The following is a 20,030-nucleotide window of genomic DNA, read 5'->3' on the forward strand; positions in this document are numbered from 1 at the left end:
AGAATTTAGAATAATCTTAAGGCGTTGCTGCTTACATGTTGTCCTCTGTGACTTGTTTGTGGCAGGGTTAAACACTACCCCAGTTCAGTCAGTGGTTCACATACAGTGCAGTTCCTGTGAAGTTGGCATGGTAGCATTCTCCTGCGGGTTACCTGTCACTCGAGTGGACTCTGATACTGCCTGGGATAGAAGAAAGTGGAACTTTTGTAAAAAGCTGGCATAATTTTATCTTACTGTGTATCACCACGCTCGCACATGCTCCTCTCCTCCCCTGTGGTCTGTCACAGTACCATTGCTAACAAGAGGTCAGCCCTCTTGTTCAGGGGGTCAGAAAGAAGGTAGAAAATGGTTGGCACAGAGGCAAGCTGTGTTCTTAAGTTACTCTTTAAAATCACAGATCATTTTGGCAATACAAAGAAAGCATAAGGAAGTCAATATAGAATTCAGATGGTATGTGGTCATGAAGACATGACGTGTATTTTTCCCACAAGCCTCTGTTTCTCTCTACCTTCCAGAGGGGTCATTAACCTCTCTACTGAATCAGTTTGTTATTCCAACACATTTAAAACTGGTGACAAAATAAACACACATATATTCTCAAATGTAGACAGTGCCACCTCACAGCATGCTGTTAGTGTGTATGTTCTAAAACAAAGTGTCAGAGTGCCTGTTGTGAGTCAGGTTCCAGGGAGGCAGAGGGAGGATGGCAGGTGGATCCAGGGTTGATGCTCACGGAAGGGAAGAGTCAGGACTGGGCAGCCATAACGCCTCAAGAAAGGTTTCAGCTGGTCCCACAGGGAGTGTTGGGGTGGGGTGGGTGTCCTTGAGGATTGTCCCGAACTGGGATGAGAGCCAAGCCACCGTGGCTCCACATTGTAGCTTAACACAAGCCAGTTCTTGGATGAAGATTGTGCCGGCGTGAGGAGGCTGCTCCTGCAGACCGCTGCCAGCTCACAGGCAGCACTCTGGGGAGCTGGGGAGCAAGGGCCAGGACAGCACACCTTGGTGTCCTCTACAGTCCATATGGTGCGCATTGTCCGACCTAGGATCTTCCATCCAGCCAGTGATGTGACTAGATTATTTATATTCATTGTTGTAGTAAATATAAATGGCTAATACTGCTTATTATTAGAAGCCTATGATTATTAAGGTAGTTTTATCTAACAATAAAAGACACACCTGATAAGATTTTAGATAAGCCTTATTTTACCAGGGGCTGGGCAGTTAATAACCCCTAAACTACCTCGTTACCACACAGCCCCACATCACATGCCATTTGCCTTAAAAATTCCTATCTGGGCTGCTTCCCACTCAACATCCCATAAACAGATGTACATGTCTTCCCCCCCCCCCCCCCCCCCGCCCGCTCCCTCTATGCCGTTCTCAGAGTTCACTCCTCCTGGCCCACTGGCTCTTCACTTACCCCGTGGCGGCCCTCTTCTTTTCTACCTGTCTCTCCTTCTCCTGGTCCTTCCGTCCTTCAAGCCTTGGAATCTTCACACCTACATCGCTTCTGCCCCACCCAGGTGTGTAGGCATTTATTTTGCCAACCAGTGATAATTGGGAGAACATTCTTTGCATCCCATGGGTGCAGGAGATGGTTCAACATTCACAACATTGCCCATGGCTTGGCGGTAACCAGATCACAGGGCACTGAAATCAGCATCTGAAGACACATTGCACAAGGCCCTCCTCCAACAGTTACCTGTAGCCCTTATTGAGTATTTTTATTGTCTTGAAGTATGTTGCCTGTCTGTGTGTGTGTGCGCATGCTTAAATGTGGAGGCCAGAGGTTGATGTGTAGTGCATTTCCTTGAAGGCTCTCTACCTTTATTTTTCGAGATTGGGGTCTCTCAGCAAACCTGGAGCTCATCAGGCTTTGCCTGCTGGCTTGAGCTTCAAGAATTGCCCTCCCCACCTCATTCCTGTGCTCAGGCTGCAGGCATGTGCTACTGTACGGGGCTTTTATTCCCCCCAAGACAGGGTTTCTCTGTGTAGCCTTGGCTGTCTTGGACTTGCGTTGTAGACCACGCTGGCCTTGAACTCGCAGCGATGCGCCGGCCTCTGCCTCCCGAGTGCTGGGATTAAAGGCATGTGGCACCACGCCTGGCCGTACTGGACCTTTTACCTGGTCCTGGAGATCTGAACTCAGGTCACCAATTTAAGTCATTTCCTATTGAAAGACTTTTGAGTATTTGTTATTAGTTTGTTGGTTTGTTTTACTATTATAAAGAGAGTAACTGCACTTTTCTTCCCACTTCATAGGGAAGGTACCACCAGTGTTCCTCTGGGGTAGATAACTGGAACGTTCTAGGGCCTTAGAGCACTCACAGCTTCAAATTTAAAAGCTATCATGATCTTAACACTTCTCATTGTCAAAGTTTAATTCTTTCAAAATTAAGGGTATAAAATGGTATCTTGTAGTTTTTTTAAATTAGAATTTTGTTGATTTTATAAAAGATTGATTACTTGCATTACTCCCCCCCCCCCCCCCCCGGTGTGTGTGTGTGTGTGTGTGTAGTCTTGAAGAGGCCAGGAGATGGAGTTGGATCAGTTGGAGTTAGGTGTGGTTATGCACTACCTGGTGTGGGTCCTGGGAACTCTCTGGAAGAGCAGGAAATGCCCTTAACCCCTGAGCCTTCTATGCAGCCCATGTGGCTGTTTCTGTGGGTGTCACTGACTTAGTAGTTTGGGGAAAATCTGTATATTTGGTATATAAGTTCCTTGAAGTCTGTATAACTACAACTATCTTCATCTGTATTTGGGCTTGGTTATTTTTAAAACAATGCCTTTTGTTTTTGTTTTTTGTTTTTTGTTTTTTTTAAAGGGGGCCTTAAAGTAATGTGCTAAAATTCACCTGTGCCCTTCCTTTGGACATTGTTTTTTTGAATCTTATTTTTAAAATTCTTCCTCTGGCTTAACTGAGGTAAATAGTCTCTTATTTTTTACTGAAAACTTCACTCTTTTGCTTCTCATTATTCAGTATAAGGCTTTCTAAACCGGCCTTTAGTGTGTGGCAGGATGGCTGTGGAGGCCTGTGTCTGTGTTATGCTTGGAGACCAGCTCCTGTCCACCAGCTCTGCTCCTGTGCTGATGTGTTGTGCCTGTCTGGCCTCCCAACTCTGTCTTGATTTTTTTTTCATTGTAGGTTATTTTACTCCACTGGCCTATTTCTTAGTTTATTGTTCTTATGATGGCTTCTGTTTCATCATCACCTCTTATCTCATCACTTAAACCTCCTTTCCTCCCTTAAAATGGCCCTACTCACTGCCCTTAGGTTCCAAATACATTTTAGGATTGAGTCCAAAGGAAAAAATACTGGTTTTTCAAGACATGGTTTCTCTGTGTAGCCTTGGCTGTCCTGGAAGCCACTGTGTAGGACCAGGCTGGCCTCAAACTCACAGAGATCCTCCTGCCTCTGCCTCCTGAGTGCTGTTCTGCCGCTGCGGGGCTGAGAATTGATGTTTTTGTAGGATACATACTCCCTGTCTTCTTAATGTTACATTTAGGCGTGTTGTTCATAATGCCTTTTACTAAATGCTGGTTTTAAATTTTATTAAAGATATTTAGAATATTAACAAGTAGATTTCTTACTTAACCATGTTCTGCTCACATTTGGGTCAACTAAACTTCATAATGATTGTTCTTGTACCTACATCTTTGCCATGATGAAGCTTATGCAATATCTGCGTATGTGTCACTCTAACAGTGCTGAGAGGTTCATAGTGTGTTGACTCGGGGTGTACTTGGTTGGGGAGTATAAGCAAACAGCGAACTTACAGCCGCTTGGTTAGGAACTGCCCCAGCTTTCAAGTGGGTCTGCTTTCTTGGCCTGTCATGTGGTCATCAGCAGTGCCCACGCACACAGGAATCCTGTAGATGTCTGACTGACTGAACCCAGTTGTCGCTTGCCTGGTGGCAGTTACCTTACGGGGTTCGCAATAAGCCCTCTGTGTTCAGATCTACAGCCAAACTGTGTCCTCATGACTCAAGCTGTGTGAGTCCACATGTGGTAGAACACACCGTCACCCTTTGTCAGGTTCTAGGCTGTTTCTGCATGATATGTTTTATTCCAGATGAACTGGAAGATGATTTAGTCAACCCCTGCCCTCCCCACCTCCAAGCCTTCCCCACCTCCAAGTCCTCCCCTCCTCCAAACCCTCTGACTCTGATTGACAGTGTTAATTTTCTGAAGACATTCATACTTTAATTTTCTTGCCTGATGATTGCTGTGCGTTCACCCGGTTCATACTTTCTGAAACTCTGGTTAGAGCAGATCAGTCTCCAGATTTCTCTTTGATTGAAATCCGAGGCAGTGAAGCCATCCATTTAAGCACACACGATCACAGCACACGCTCAGTGTGCAAAGGCGGAATGTTTGTCTGTAGTGAGCACTACCTGCAAGACGATGTGGCCAGCTCTGTCCCACGTGCTTCCTGACTGGACAGTTGTAAACGTCATCTTTTATGGACTGTTGGGTTGGGAAGTCTTTTCACGTGGCTGCTTCGTCTCCTGAGGCTTTGAAGGAATCCCACGTCCCCGATCCCCTGTGTTTACAGTAAAGAAGTCAGACACGCAGGGCTGTGGAGACTGCAGAACTCTGTCACACCTACTCGGGATCTGGCGGTGGTGTTTGCTAAGTGAAATACGAGGGCTGGCTTGTCATGTGTTTTCACAGAACGCTCATGGCCCCTGGCCAACCTCTTTAGTCTTAGTCTTTTTTTTTTCCCACTTGCATAAAATTGCACGTTTTTCACTTCAGATGGGGGTGTGAGGCAGTTCTGAGGTAGTTTTTCAACCCCCTCGTTGCACGCACACCATCTGTGGTCTCCTGGCAACTCCAACAAGTTCCCAGATTGTCCAAGGTGTCAGTTGGTCAGCACTCAGAGAGCTCAGGATCCTAGCCCAGCTTGTCCCTGTTTGTTCCACAGTCCTGCAGCAGTCAGTCAGCTCAAGCACTGAGTGCCATGCTGTGGGCCTGGGTTTGGTTTTGCTTTAAATAAACTCTGCAGAGGTAGTGCCGAGAATTTGTACGTGTCCCTCTATTCGGTCACAGGAACAAACATGGGAACAGAGCTGTGAACAAAAGCGTGCCTTATTCAGCGCTCACGGGGGCTCCTGTAGCATCCGTAATCTGCTCAGGATCTACACTCAGGGACACCATGTTACTCTTAGCCCCGTGCCTTCTAAAGTTGCCTTTTGCCTTAAAGTAGTTCATTGAGGGTGTTTATCTTTACTCACTTGTACGATGTCTGTCACTGTCAGGTTTTTTGTTTTGGTTTGGTTTTGTTTTTGGTTTTTCAAGACAGGAGTTTCTCCATGTAGCTTTGGCTGTCCTGGACTCACTTTGTATACCAGGCTGGCCTCGAACTCACAGCGATCCACCTGCTGCTGCCTCCAGAGTGCTGGGATTAAAGGTGTGCTCACTGTCAGTTTTACTGATTATTAATTTGGAAAGGAAGACTGCAGAGTGAAGTCTTTTTTTATCACATCCACATGATGGCAGCACGCTGTCTGTATGACATCACCATTGATAGCACTTGTCACTGGCTCACTGTTTTTTTCTCTTTCCTCCCTCAACCCTTGGAAGCAAGTCACCAAGGTCTCAATTGTTAAGTTTTGTTAGTTATTTTCTCCATAGATACTTGAAATGCTGTATTTGAAGTCATGCCTACCTTGGGGGAAGGTATCTGATTTCAGATATCTATAGTATAGACTTCATGTTTAAAGCCTTAAATGCAAGAATAAATACAAACTGTCTAAATGCAGGGATGTTTTGAAGCAGTGTTTTTTAGCAGCAGCCTGCACTTGGGTTAACTAGTTATACTTTAAAATCTCCATAACCTGCACACTGCGTCAGCTGCTCTGCTGCGCTCAGATGGCTGCACAGATTGCTCCTGATTCTTTTAGCATAAGAAAGCCTCAGATTTGCCTCGTACAGTTGGGGGGGGGTAACGTTTAGATCATAACATTTTATCCATACTGACGTCTGTCTAGTAAACATAAAAATACCTTGATTATGGTTAATTGGACGCAAATATCTTTGAGTATAAAAGCGTTGGTAAGATTCGTGAGCTCCCCGTGCGCTGTGAGCAGGAGCAGTTCATGGTCTTACCCTCTGCTCCTCACCAGCTTCTTCATCTGAAAGGCGGTGACTGCAGGGGTTCATGTCCTTTGCCAGCTATCTTGCCTTTGTGTTGCATGAAGAGGAGAAATTCTTCTGGTTTTGTCTTTACTAGTTGCTTTCTTAGTCAAGTCAAATGGTATTAACATTTAGGAAAAATACTATTTCTTTATTTTAGCATGTAATCAGAATACTCTGGAAATGATATCTAAGATGTCTGTAGTTCTCGTATCTGTGTGAGGATAGCATCTCAGAATTTATGATGAATTTTGTGATTGCCAAAATAACTTGTTTTGTGGGTCCGTGCTGGGGAACTGTTCTGTGTCATCACAATTGTAAACATGGGTCCGGGTGTGCTTGCTAAGTCTTCTTTCAAGACTGTGGAACGTAATGTCTCCTCTTGTTTGTGTTACCTCGACCTTGGGAACCATGCTCAGAGTTGCATGACTTTGAGCCAGTTTCAGAATGTTGCACTGTGAAAAAATGTTAAAAAAATACATCTGAAGGAGTCTTTTGCTCACTTCATGGTCACTTGGAAGGACAACTAAAAACAAGAGTTGTGTTTTTAATCAACCGCAGGGGAAGTCCTTTCCTTGGTTTTCAGTTCCACTCACAGAGTCAAACGACTCCCTTGGTTCGTGTGGGGATTCCCACGCAGCCTGTCAGGAGGCCCTCCGTCCATGTGCACAGTGCAGCAGAGAGCTGTGTTTGTGTTATTTCTCAACTGGGTGAAGCCTGTGCCGTGTACCATTTCTGTACTGATATTACTCATTCTTAGTATGGACTTGCAAAGTCTGAACATCAAAAAGTTAAATACAGAAAATTTTTATCAAGTAGGTTAAAGGCCATTTTGTAAGATCTTTACATATGTATTATATATAATATTATATTATACCATATATATAATTTTGTAAATTTTTTATGTAGCAAGTAAAAAGCAGACAGACAATAACAATAACAACAACAAGCTAGAGCACTGAATGCAGAATCCCAATTTAAGCTGCCCTTTATCCACTTAGCTATGGCTCTTCCTTTCCTTGTAGGTCCCTGTCCTTGCTCAGGGAGTAGGATGTGGGTTTTTTTTCCAATTTATTCTGTATGTAAGAGTGTTTTGTTAGCATGTATATATGCACACAACATGCGTGCCTAGTGCCCAAAGAAGGTTTTGGGTCCCATGGGGTTACATATTGTTGTGAACCACCACATAGTTGCTGGAAATTGAACCCAGGCCTTCTGCAAGACAAAAAATGCTTTTAAATGCTGAGCCTCAAGGCCAACCTGGTCTAAAAAGCGAGTCCAGGATAGTGAAGGCTAACACAGAGAGACCCTGTCTTGAAAAACCAAAAACCAAAACCAAAACCAAACCAAACCAAACCAAAATGTTGAGCCATCTTCAGCCCTAGGATGTGTTTGTAAGTCCTGGAGACAGCCTTCAAAAATAACAACTGTTGAGTTATTTGGGGGAATTACAAAAAAGTTAAATAAAAAAACCAAATCATGTGGAGCACCTTTGCTGTGTCTTGAGTTTGAGGAGGAAATAGCCATGGCTTCTGGGTGACCCCTCACTAGCCCCTGCCCTATGGGCCACTTGGCCAGCATATTTGCACAAAGCAGGGAGTGGAGAGTCTTCTTCACTGAGAAGGAAGCTAGTATGTCCCTGTCCTTTCTGGCCTTCCCTCTAGCACCATCTCTAGTGCCTCATAGAGACTTGTTCTCATTGAGAGAATTCCAGAGATTGGAGCCACCAGGGAAAAATTGGGGTTGGAGGTGTAAGACTCTCTTAAGTCACACATGAGTCCTTTTGTCCCATGTAAACACAAGTGGCCATCCACAAAATAGAGATTTTCATGGTTCTCTGTTAGGCATGAATATCTACAAAATTCCACCCTGATATTTCTATAAGTGTATAATTAATTTTTTTTGTGCCACAAAGGTCCAGGCTCATGAGGACACTTTAAAAGTGTAACCTGTCTTCTGTTTTCTTTCTCTGAAATTCTATTTTCCCTATGGCATACTCAGAAAACTTGCGAAACCACGCAATGACCACTTCCAACAAAGTGTTTTTACTTGGCCCTTATTATACCCCAGCAATGCAGAAATGACAATCTTAATAGCTGACTCCTCCATCTGATTTTGGCTTTTTCCAAACTACATGGGAACTATATAACAGCTTTACCTGTAACGTTGTCTCTTGCACACTAGGCCAGTCCTATTCATTCAGTGAACAGTTCCTGTGATAGAGGCAGGTCCACAAGGCTTAAAAGGACAAATGAAAGCCAACTGATGATAGAAAAGTAAGGGTTTCGGAGGGTGATGGAAATGCCAGGCCCCCATGGAGTCCCTGGGGGAAGTCCTTGTGCTTTGCAGGTGAGACTCCTTGCTAAGGACTGTACAGTATAAGTCCTGTTTTAGGTTGGGTTTCAGTTGGTAAAGAAAACGCGAGCATTTAGCTAAGAGCACGAGCTGTTACTTAGACTTTTGGCTGTGCAAGACCCTGGTGGGCATACAGAGACCCACTCTCAAGTGCAGCAGTAACTCTGCAGTTCTGAGCGTTCAATGCCCAGCACCCACATCAGGTGCGCCACAGTGCCCACAGAACTCCAGAAGGATACAAACCTTTTGGCCTCCATGGGCACTTCTGACATGTGCATACCCATGTGTGTACACATAATTCAAAACAGTCATTTTCCAAAGAAGATCTATTCTTATTAATGACTTAAGAGAAAGAATGGTCTGCCCGGTCATCACTGAAAAGATGTGCGGTCCTTTCACTTTAGCCAGGAATAGAGGTGCATGCCTTTAATCCCAGCAGTTGGGAGCAAGAGGCAGGGTCTCTTGTGAGTTCAAGGCCAACCTGGTCTACAGATACAGAGCAAGTGTCAGTATATCCAGAGCTACATAATGAGACTCGGTCTCAATGGGGGAAGAAAAGAAAACAAACACCGAGGAAATAAATCGTCTTCCACTTCGACAGCTGGTAGAATGGCAGGGTATCCCCAGAACACATACAGATTTCCTTAAAGGGCATTAGAAAATTGTGTTAGAGTCACATGTCCCCCTGGAACCTGGTCACACCAGCCCATGTGAGTTGCACAGCTGAAGCTTTGCTCTGCTCAGTAAAATTTGAGACACTTTCTTTCATAGGCTGGAGGTCACAATGGTTGCATTTTCTAGGAGTTAGGGCCTCATACCTAGTCAAGCACCTTGTAAACTAGGCTGAAGGGGTATACATTTTTATGTTAGGACCACTCAGGAGCCAGAGTAGGAACTTAAGAGGAAGGAGGTCCTAGACATCAGTTTGGCGTGGAGCAGCCGTGTCAGCACTTACAGGAATAGCTTAACTAATAGGGGGAGATGTGGTGCCAGCTTGCAGTTGTGTTCCCTTCTTTCCTTTCCCCCATCTGGAGCAGCCCTAGGGTAGCTGCACAGCTGAACTCTGGGGCTTGGTTTTACTTGTTTTATTTTGGTTACATGATGATTGAAAGTTTGGTACAGCAGTCAGAATTGACAGCAGGAGCTCGGGGAACGTAGCGGCAATATCAATAGGTATTGTTTTTCTTTTTAAAAAAAGATTTATTTATTATATATACAGTGTTTTGCCTGCATGTGCCCACCAGAAGAGGGCACCAGATCTCATTATAGATGGTTGTGAGCCACCATGTGGTTGCTGGGAATTGAACTCAGGACCACTGGAAGAGCAGCCAGTGCTCTTAACCTCTGAGTCATCTCTCCAGCCCCTCGATAGGTATTCTTTACCCCCACTTCTGGTCAGAGTTCCTCTCCCTCCCAGGCACATTCCAGGGCCATGATACTGTAATTTTGGTATCAGCTGGCCATATTGTTAATCTGTCCCTACTACTGCTACCCTTTCTTCAGAGACCAGCGGGCCACATCTCCTATAACCTATATCCTCACATACTCTGACTGGAGCAAACTCCTGCACAGCTACCTCAGTCTGGGCCTGAACTTTAGACTCTACTGTGGTCTGTGATGAACACCATCCGCTTGACGTACATCAAAGTGACCTACCCAGCAGTGACATGAGATCCCCTTGTTGCTGGAGTGTGAGGAAGGCAGGGAGCCAGAGCCGAAGTGGGAGTTACAACGGTGGGCATCTTTGGTTCTTGAGAGCGTCATATGACTGCTGGACGTGCTTTCTGTGGGTGACCCATGGCCTTGCTTTCCCAGTGTGTTCTCTGTTTTATTTTTAACAATCACTATCTTGTCAACATTGACATAAAATAGCATTCCATAATTGCTATTGGATTACATTTTTAAAGCTGTTTTATGTGTGTGAATGTTTTGTCTGCATATATGTGCGCGCGCATCAGATGTATGCCTAGTGCCCGTGGAGTATGGAAGAGGGTATCAGATCCTCTAGAGCTGCAGTTAGAGATACAAGAGAAAAAAAATATTCTTAACCACTGAACCATCACTTGGTAGTAGGATTCTTGAAAATGACCGTTTCTCCTCTAAATTTAATGTGAATGGGACTTAGTTTGTTTAACTTGTATTTTTGTTAGAAATTCTCAAAGTCATTACTCACGTACTTTTCCCCCTTCCTGTGCCATCAGGCTGCAGAAAGATCTAGACTCCAGTAGCTGACGGACTCTATCAAGCAAAGATGGGAAGTCTGCCTTCAAGCTGGGAGCGAAAGCTCATTTGCAGGTCTCCATTTTGCCAGGAGGTTTCCTAGGCAACCATCTAAGCAGTAATTAAGGATAAGGAACTAAAAGGTATGTGCTTAAGAATCTTAATCCTCGAATGTAGTGGTCATCAAGTTGGGATCACAGTGCATTTTTTCACTTAACATTGAGTAAATAAAAATTTAAAAACCACCAACATTTAATTAAAGGACACACTATGTTAGGATGTGCAGCACACTGTGCTTTTATTTTTATCTTTTTCACACTTTCCTTGAACAGAATCTCAATCTCCCCCCCCCCCCCATGAAGAGAGAAGTGAGTTCCTCAAGTGGCCTCCCCTGCATGTGGGAAGGAACACTTAGTGATCATAGATTGCTGCTTTCTGTTTTCAGTGATAAGATTCCCCTCTAGTCTTCGATTGGGTCCTTTTCATGCCAGTTTCTACTTGATTGACCCAACATCTTCCTTCCCGCGAAGCACGGACACTTACAGGCTTTAATGTGAAAGTCCATTCACTTCAGACAAAAGAAGTAGGTGACTTCTAAGAAAGAAGAGAGCCATGGTAGTTCCCTGCCACTAGTCTGGGTATTTAGAAAGAGCAGATGCTCACAGAGAAGCAGAACACACACAGGCGTCCGCGTGCCCCGCCTTGCGTCAGATAATGTGGTTCTGAGTGGAGAAGGGCTGAAGACTAGGACGCTCCCCGGCTGCAGGAGGGGCTGTGCCCTGTCTCGGGCTTCTGTGGGCTTTATGGACAGTTGGAATGATAGTCACAATGGCTAGAAACATTTCTGTCTCACAGTTGTTCCCCATCTGTCACCCGCAGCCTGGAGAGACACGCCTGCTGTTGATGGGGACAGATGAAGCAGGTGTGCCCCGCTACAGTTCCCCCTCCCCCCCAACTCCCACTCCCGAATTCCTGGAGCTTCAGATGGAATCGTTCCAGGGGAACACTAGGGAGCCAGTCTCTGGGGTTTACTGGAGTTTTGCCCCCATATTCTGTGGCAAAAGTAAAAAAGAAAATTAATTATTTAATCTAAAGTACATGTTTGAAATGTCAGGTTATGGACTTATGCACTTAAATTATTTTATTTTCCGGAAACCAGCAGTTATACACAAGGGACTATTTTGACTTATTTGTTGTCACCGTATCTATTTGTTGGGGTGGGGCTCATGTTGTAGCTTGAATGTGGAGGTGAGAGAGGAACTTCCTACCGTGTGGATGCCGTGTGTTGAACTCAGGCACCGTTAGCCCACTGAACCATCTCATTGGCCCTGTTTTGTTATTTTTACTGTCTACCTTTTGGATTTTTCTGTGAGGTGAAAATTGTGTTCCCATTAGGCAGTCAGGGTGCCAGGCATTGGAATACCAGGGCTTAAGATGTGTGCTGGCTCCTCTTTGAATGTCCTAACAGATCTAAAAAAGGAGGCATGCAAATGATAACAGGCGGCTTCTCCAGGGCTTACTGTGTGCCTGCCACATCCTGGGCTCTCTAACAGCCTGATGAGCTGCTTGCCACATCATCCTCCATCCTTCCCTTGAGTAAGTTAGCCAGGAGGCAAGGTGCTTTCCCTGGGTTGTGATTTGTGCTTGCCTGATGTTTCAGTGCATCCAGGGCAGCAGCAGCGCTGTTGAGGAAGCATCCTAGCAAAGCAACAGAGCTGCTGCGAACGTAGAAGAACAGAGGTATAGTTTTTTTTTTAACAGCAGCTTCAGAAGTTAACTAGTCGATTCCCAGGAATAGAAGGGTTAAGTTTGCTCATGCAAATGCTGCATGTCATGAGTCCATAGGTTGAAGCAGTTACAGACACTGGAAGATGAGAGATAGTTACAAAAACCAAAGTCCAGATCTCCGCATCTTCAAGGAAAAGACACAGATCCCCACTTGTTCAGGCTCGTACTTTCTCAGTTACGCACAGGTATGTGGCTGAAACTGTCATGGGAGACTTTGGTAAGTGCAGGCCCCAGGACCTCACCACCCCCTTTTTTCCCCCCTGTGGTAAAAGTAAATGATCTGTAAGATACAAAAAGGCACTTAAATAGAAATATTAATGTATTAATATTATATCAATTAGGTTTCATTAATTTACTAAACTGCATTGATTTATTAATATTAGTTTATGGATACTAAGTCAGACTCTGTTATAAATGTATGGTGACTGCCTGGCTCTCCCTCCTCAAGATTTTAAGAGGAATTTTATATTCCCCAGACATTTTTTGAAAGCTTTCAGTAGCCTGTGTGAATACTTTACCAGTATTAGTGTTGCAGAAGGGAGGTAGCTGACACGGTTATGCCTGTCTTCCAGAAGGTGGCATCAGAGCCCCTACAACAGCACAGCTACAAGACCATGGCTTTCCACCTTTGTGCCACAGCCAGGCCATGGGCACATCACCCAGGTTCACACCCACGCCTCTCACACCTTGCAATTGATTCACTCTCCTATCTGTCACCATGACTGGCTCTTTTTTTTTTTTTTTTTTTTTTGCCCTGCCTAGAATTTATTGGACTTTCATTGCTGCTTCTACTTCCTCTGATCAATGGACTTTGTCCCTTAATTAAGTTTATTGCCCCATCCAATTCTCTGCTTCCTTTTACAGCAGTGATAACATCAAACCATCCCACAACCCCCACTCCTTAAACCTTTGTCTATCCATGGCCCAGATGAGCGTCAGACATTCCCGATCTGACCACACTCCTGTGTTCACCTACCCTGTTTTCTCATCCACCATCTCTTTGCCCTTCTCTTTAAAACAACCTTATTTTTACTTTTCTTACTTTGTATATGTAACGGTTGGCAGCATGAAGCCGTAAGCAGGGTCAGGCCCCGTGGAGCTGGAGTCACAGGAGGTGTGAGGACCTGATGTAGGTGCTGGAGACTGAACTCAGGTGCTCTGGAAGAGCAGTAAACGCTCTTAACCCGAGTCATCTCTCCAGTCTCCTTTGTTGTCAGTCTTGCCCTGTGTGCTCCTCCGCCTCACGATCGTTTTCCCTCAGCCAGCTTGGAAACACACTTTTACTGAAGCCCTCCATGTCTGACCCTTTACGCTCTGGCACCTGAGCCGCAAGGCCAACTGGGCCTTGTTCTTCTAGGTTCAGGACGTTGTGGAGCACTTCCGGCAGATGACCGTGTCCTCCCAGCAGGTCATCGGCACGGTCGCCTGCTCCCAGATTGGTCCCCACTCTCCACACCTGCTCCTGCTGCCTCCCTTTCCCCTGCTGATAGTACCAGGAGAGTCTCACGTTATCTAAACTGGTCCTCCTGCCGCCCCCCCCCCCATCTCCCTGACCCTGCTCACTGTGCCTGACAGGGTTTTCTTCCTTCCTTCCCTGCATATTCCCCGGGTGGCTGAGTCCCTTCCTGCACTCGGTGCCCTCCTACAGCCTGCTGCTGCAGCCTCTGCGCCATTTATGCCCTTGTGTCTATACCAAAGAAAGTCCTGGTTTCCTCCTCCTCCCAATGCCAAGTCATCCTCTCTGTCTCCTCTCAGACATCCTGACTTTTGTGAAAAGCCAGACTCCGGGACAGACGAGCCCCTGCTAGGCATCTTTTGTTTTTACAGAGTCCAAAAAGGCAATTTTGATAGTGGCTTAATAAGCTGATTAGGACTAGGAAGTCTGAATTGAGGATGTCAGCTTTAATAGGTATCTTGGGAGGCCACTAACTGCCCTGTTCCCAGAGACCCCGACACCTATGAGAAACATCAGGCCCTGCTGAAGCATGCTGAAGAGCGCCTGGACAAGTGAAGGGCAGCTCTGCTCACTGAGGATGTGGCGAATGAGGAACCATTAAATTGTGCTTTCAAACTGGAATCTACCATCCCAAGCTCTAGCGACTTCTGTATCGCTGCCCAGGTAGAAAGGCCGTTGTCAACTGTTCAAGAGGTAGATACCAGAAGCCTCAAAGTTAGGTTTGCAGGTCTTGAGGTCTGAGTAGATGCAATGAAAAAGAAAAAACAAAACAAACAAACAAAAACCCTCACACATACACACACAGAGGAAAGGAAGCTTCCATGCTTTCCTCTGATTGGGACATGAATGTTTATGCACCCCCCCCCAATCTTGGTTTAGATGTGATAGTGCCTGTAGCTAAGGATTCTGGGAAGTGATGATGTTCCTATGAGGTCATGTGGGTGAAGCACAACACACAGTATGTCCGTGTGTAAAAATACACCAAGCCAGAAGGAAAGTCCTCACCAGGCACCAAGTCACATGTCCTTTTACCCTCAGTCTCTTGAACAAGGAAAAATGACTGCCACAATCTACTCTGTTAGATGTGTGTGGTGAGGGGTGGGATGTTTTGTTGTGTTTGTCAGAGTAGCTCAAACAAAAGCCTCTCCGTCTTGTTTAATAAAAAATACATGCAGGTGACACAAAACTAGTAAGTAAATCTAAATAGTTCTGTGCTGTTTAAAGTTTAAATGACAGCTGCTTGTCAATCCCCCTCCCCCAGCCCGTATCTCTTCCCAGTAGCTGCTGGAATAGTTAGGGCTTTATTTGGAGACCTGCACCATCTAATTGATAGCCACTAGCCCACTGGGACTCTCTCAGTTCAAATTAAAACTAAGCAAGGGCCGAGGAGCTCACTCAGAGAACTGGATGCATTGGCTAGTGTCTGCATCCCAGCATTCCTGACTTAGAAATGGGAGACAGAAAAGTGTCCTCACAGGCCTGCTTGTGTGTGGTATGTGGCACAAATGACCAGAGAGACACGTGCCTTAGCAAAGTGGAAGTCAAGTGACTTCCTAAAGCTGCACTTTGTCCTCCACATGCACACTGTGGCACACTCATGTGCACCCATACACACAGGTTTAAATTAAATGCAATTAAACCTTAAGACTCCTCAGTCATGCCAGCCACGTTTGAGGCGCTCAGCAGCTGGTGGCTACCATGTGCACAGGTGTAGAGTGTTCCCAGCATTGCAAATGTTCTGTTAACAGCGTGGATCAAGATGGATTCCAGTCATATATAAACATATACACACAGTTGGCATAACATTGTACATACTGTTTTGCAGTTTTTTGTTTTTTTTTTTTTACCCAACAGAGAAACTGTTAACTCAGTGTGAGCCACATGCAGGATCGTGCCAGGAAAAAAAAACTCAGAAGGAGTGCATTAGCAAATGTAAAAGCTCAGTACATCCGAACTTTTTAGTTTTAGATTTCAGAGATCATTGCCCATCTCTCAGTGCTCATTCTAACATTAAATAAATTATGTGTAGACTGAGTCTGCTCATCTCCGAGCATGTCAAGAAAAGACAGTTCAACCAAGCTTGGTGGCACACGCCTTTAATCCCAGCCCTCGGAAGGCAGAGGCAGGCGGATCTCTGTGTTCGAGGCCAGCCTGGTCTACTAAACGAGTCCAGGACAGCCAAGGCTACACAGAGGAACCCTGTCTTGAAAAACAAAAACAAAGCAAAAAAGGCAAGACAGTTTACAATACATATTTAGGCTGATAGTGCTGACCTAACCACAGACCCAGCACACACAGTTGCTCTTGCTCCTCTGGGGTATCAAAGGTTGCCCCTTTCCTGCCTCCTCACTGGCCAGTGGTTGTGGTACACATGTTACTGTTGATACATACGTTAGATAGGATGAAGTAAAACAGTTCAGCTATTCAACTGTGCTGCTGCTGTTAACTGGATGGCAAGTGCTGCTGGACACACGTGGTGGGTGGCTTTAGTGTTGAGGCTCAGTAGGACACTTTATTCTGCCACACTTTGCCTGAAGTGCAGTGACATTTCCGTGGATGAAGGCTGGGAAGCGATGGCTGCCTAGGAGGACAGACCAGTGTTCCCTCGGAATGCTTGCCTTGCATTTCCATGCCCTTTCCAATGGGAGTGGCAGAGCTCCTCTTCTAAAATACAGGCTTTCGAATGTCTGGAGAATTGGCAATTCCCAAAGAGCTAGGGCAGAGAGTTGGTACTTTGTTTGCTGGCTTGTTGGTGTGGTTTCTTTTCCTTTGTTACTGTATCTCATACAGCCCAAGCTGGCCTCGAACCTCTTAAAAGGTTGAGGACAACCTTGAACTTCTGATCCTCTGACCTTTACTCCCTGAGCACTGGAATTGCAAGTGTGTGTCACCATACCTCACCTTTCATGAGATACTGAGGATCAAGCTCAGGGCTTTGTGCTTGCTATAGGGAAGTGCTCTGCCAGCTCTGAGAGCTACGTTCTTAACCCCGGTCCTGATGGGTTCTCAGGTGGAAAGATGCTTGCGGCCATAGATAGGTGGTCAAAGATAACAACGTGCTAACTATGAATGTGACTGTTGAATTTAAACTGAAAAATGTACTGACAAAAACCTACAGTAGGGCAGTGGTGGCACACGGCTTTAATCCCATCACGTGGGAGGCAGCGGCAGGCAGATTTCAGAGTTTGAGCCATCCTGGTCTACAGAGTGAGGTCCAGGACAGCCAAGCCAGGACAGACAGTTCCCCGTCTCTGGGAAAAAAAGGCTAGAAAACATGATATATTTATACCTCTGTGTATTAGGAAATAGATGAGCTGGAAAGATTCACAGATGCGAGAATAGTTTGTCTTGGGAAGGAAATGGGGAAGCAAGTTTCTCTGTGTCACCTTTTCTGAGTGCTTTCTGTAAACCTGGCCTTCCCATGGCTGTCACGTGAGCCTCCCAAAGCCCTCCCAGTGCCCAGTGGCCTGGAGGCTGGCACACCTTTGCCCCTTAGAGCAATTACTGCATGGCAGTTAAAGCTCTGCAGAACTGGTCTCTTCATATAATTTAAGTATATTTCTGAGGGAATATTATTAGCAGTGATATCGTTTCCCATGTATCCACTCGTCACCCTTGTAGAAGAGAACGCAGAAGATGCTGACTGAAACCCTCAGAACTAATTAGAGCAGAAGGATGAGGTTGCCAGGAAATTACTCCAGGTCTGGGGCACCCTGCTCCAGCTGGTCTTTGAAGAAAATGAATGCCGGTGTTAATTGCTTTTGGGTTGAACAGCGATGATGGAGCTCACTCAGCAGCTACCACCCACGCTGAGGAGCCCACGCTGCTGAGAGGCGGAGAAGTGGGAAGCGGGGACACAGCTGCTCTCCCGTGCTTCCACCACACCTCCATAGTCCAGCTCCCAGGGGACTCCGCCCAGACGGCTTTCTGTACTTCTACAGTATTAACTTTCCTACTAAACCACATTGCTAGTTCTGTACTCTTCTTCAGGAAAGAAAAACGATGAGGAAACTAGATATGGGAAATAGACATGGCATTTCTTAGGTTACTTTTTTATTAATTCATTCTATATGCATATATGTGAGGTTGCCAGATCCCATTGGAACTGGAATTACAGTTTTGAGCTGCCATGTGGTTGCTGGGAATTGAGCTCGGGTCCTTTGGAAGAGCAGACAGTGCTCTTAACCACACTGAGCCATCTCTCCAGCCCTTGCTTAGCTTACTTTGAAAGGAAAATCTCATTCATTGTGGTACTTTCAAGAAAGGCTTTCTCAATGCCAGAGTAAATTTCACTACATGTGACAGCCATGGCAGCAGGAGGATCTAGTCCCTGAGGGTGTGGACGCGTCCACATCCTGGAGGTAAGGCCACTGTGGGTGGATGGTGAGCTGCTGCCACATTGCAAGAGAGGTCCCGCTGTCTGTTCCCTAGTGGACATCCAAACCTCCCTCTCCCTCTTAGATTTGTGGTTGTTCTAGTTTGTGTGTGGAAAGAGGTAAATATATTTCACACGGTCCCTTCTAGGACTCTGCCTTCAGGGACAATTTGCTCTGTCTTTCTTGTGTCCCTTTTTTGTTCTGCCTTCATTGTGGCTGTCTCTGTCCTAGGTTAGGCCACAGTGTGAGGACCGCAGATAGGATCCTGCTGGCTGTTCTGGGCTCCTACAAAGTGAGGGAGCACAGCTGTCAGCGCCAGCCATGCTTTGGGCTTCCTTTCTCCCCAGCCAAGCCGTAGTTCTGGCTCAACATCAGGTCAGTTTGCTAGGCAAGTTCAGCTTGAGTTTACTGAACGTGGCTAGTAATCTTGGGCACCTGGCATTTTCCTCCTCCTGGGTTGGGACCCCTCCCAGGTGGAGCCAGCACTCCAGTCCATGTGGCTGTTTCTCTGGCTTCACGTCCCCAAAGCTTCACGTCCTCACTTTTGTGGCACCATCTGACGATGGCCTATGGCCCATGGTTTTGTAATTTTCACATTTGGCAGAGTCCCAGTTTTGTGGATTTTTTTTTTCTTAAAGATACTGGGTTTTTCAGAGAAATTTGTCTGTGGCTTTTTGAAAGTGCAAACAAGTTAACTGTTTTTTAGTCAATAATTGTTATCAGAAAACCTTGCTGGCAATTTCAAAGAAACCTGCACCATTCCTTTCATTTTTAGTACCTACTTAGTTGTCATTTGATAATTAGGACATTTCTATGAAAAGAGTAGTTAAAGAAAAACTTTCTGAATTCTTTTATTCTGTCTATATAGAAGAGATTTTCAAGAAAACTTGAAAGTCCCCCCCCCCTTTTAGTTCCCCATACATGGCAACTGACGTGTCCTGACCCGCGGGACAAACTGAACCAGGGTTCACCTGAAGAAGGAGTGGGGATTTAAAGTGGGGTACAGAGACATGAGAGATACTGAGTCAAGTCTGGAAATTTCTGATCAAGACTCACTTTAATGCCGACAAGTAAGACTTTATATAGCAAGGTCAACAGGTTCTATTCTAATTCCATTCTCCCCAGCCCCCAGGCAAGAATACAATGGCCTGAACAGCTCCCTGTAAGAACTTCCTTGATCCTCTGGGTGGTTCCCAGTAGGACTTCCCTACTTCTTTCAAAGGTAACTTGTCCAAGGATAGCCTAGAACACACCACCTCCTCTGGAAAAGGGCAGCAACGTAAAGGTCACAGCGTGCAGCCTAAACATGGGATTTCTCTCATGGCAGAATTTGGCGTGGCTCCCCACATCTGCCCCTTCTAAAATAAAATCATGAAGAGCCTGTCTTAGGTTGGTGAGTAGAACGCTTATCTTTACCCGTCATTGGCACATGAATTCCATCCTTCATAGCCTGTCTTAGGTTAGATAAGGCTCAGACTCACTCTTACCCATCTCTGGCTTGCCTCCATTATCAGCACATGAAGAAGAGCAGTATCTTTGAGCTCTGTGCCATGCCCTTGTGCTTGTATCGGCTGCAATTGCTGAGACATGAGCTGTGTTAGAAAGGAATGAAGGCACAGGCTAATTTCGAGCCCTGCCATCCCCACCGAGGATAATCTGTGCTGTAGAATACTGTCGGTTCTAAAAAGATTAT

At 45.6% G+C, this 20,030-nt stretch overlaps 1 long non-coding RNA gene across 5 annotated transcripts in view; it reads left to right on the forward strand.

The window, feature by feature from the left end:
* LOC311600107 overlaps positions 1-20,030 on the forward strand; it is a 172,954-nt gene that overhangs the window by 46,845 nt on the left and 106,079 nt on the right. For all 5 annotated transcript variants that reach the window (XR_014780141.1, XR_014780142.1, XR_014780143.1 and 2 more), the window contains one exon: positions 10,699-10,860. This is a non-coding gene — a long non-coding RNA (uncharacterized lncRNA). The remainder of the gene's footprint in view (positions 1-10,698; positions 10,861-20,030) is intronic.

Source organism: Acomys minous, assembly GCF_964271855.1.
Source record: "Acomys minous genome assembly, chromosome: 6".
Classification (NCBI taxonomy): Eukaryota; Metazoa; Chordata; class Mammalia; order Rodentia; family Muridae; genus Acomys; species Acomys minous.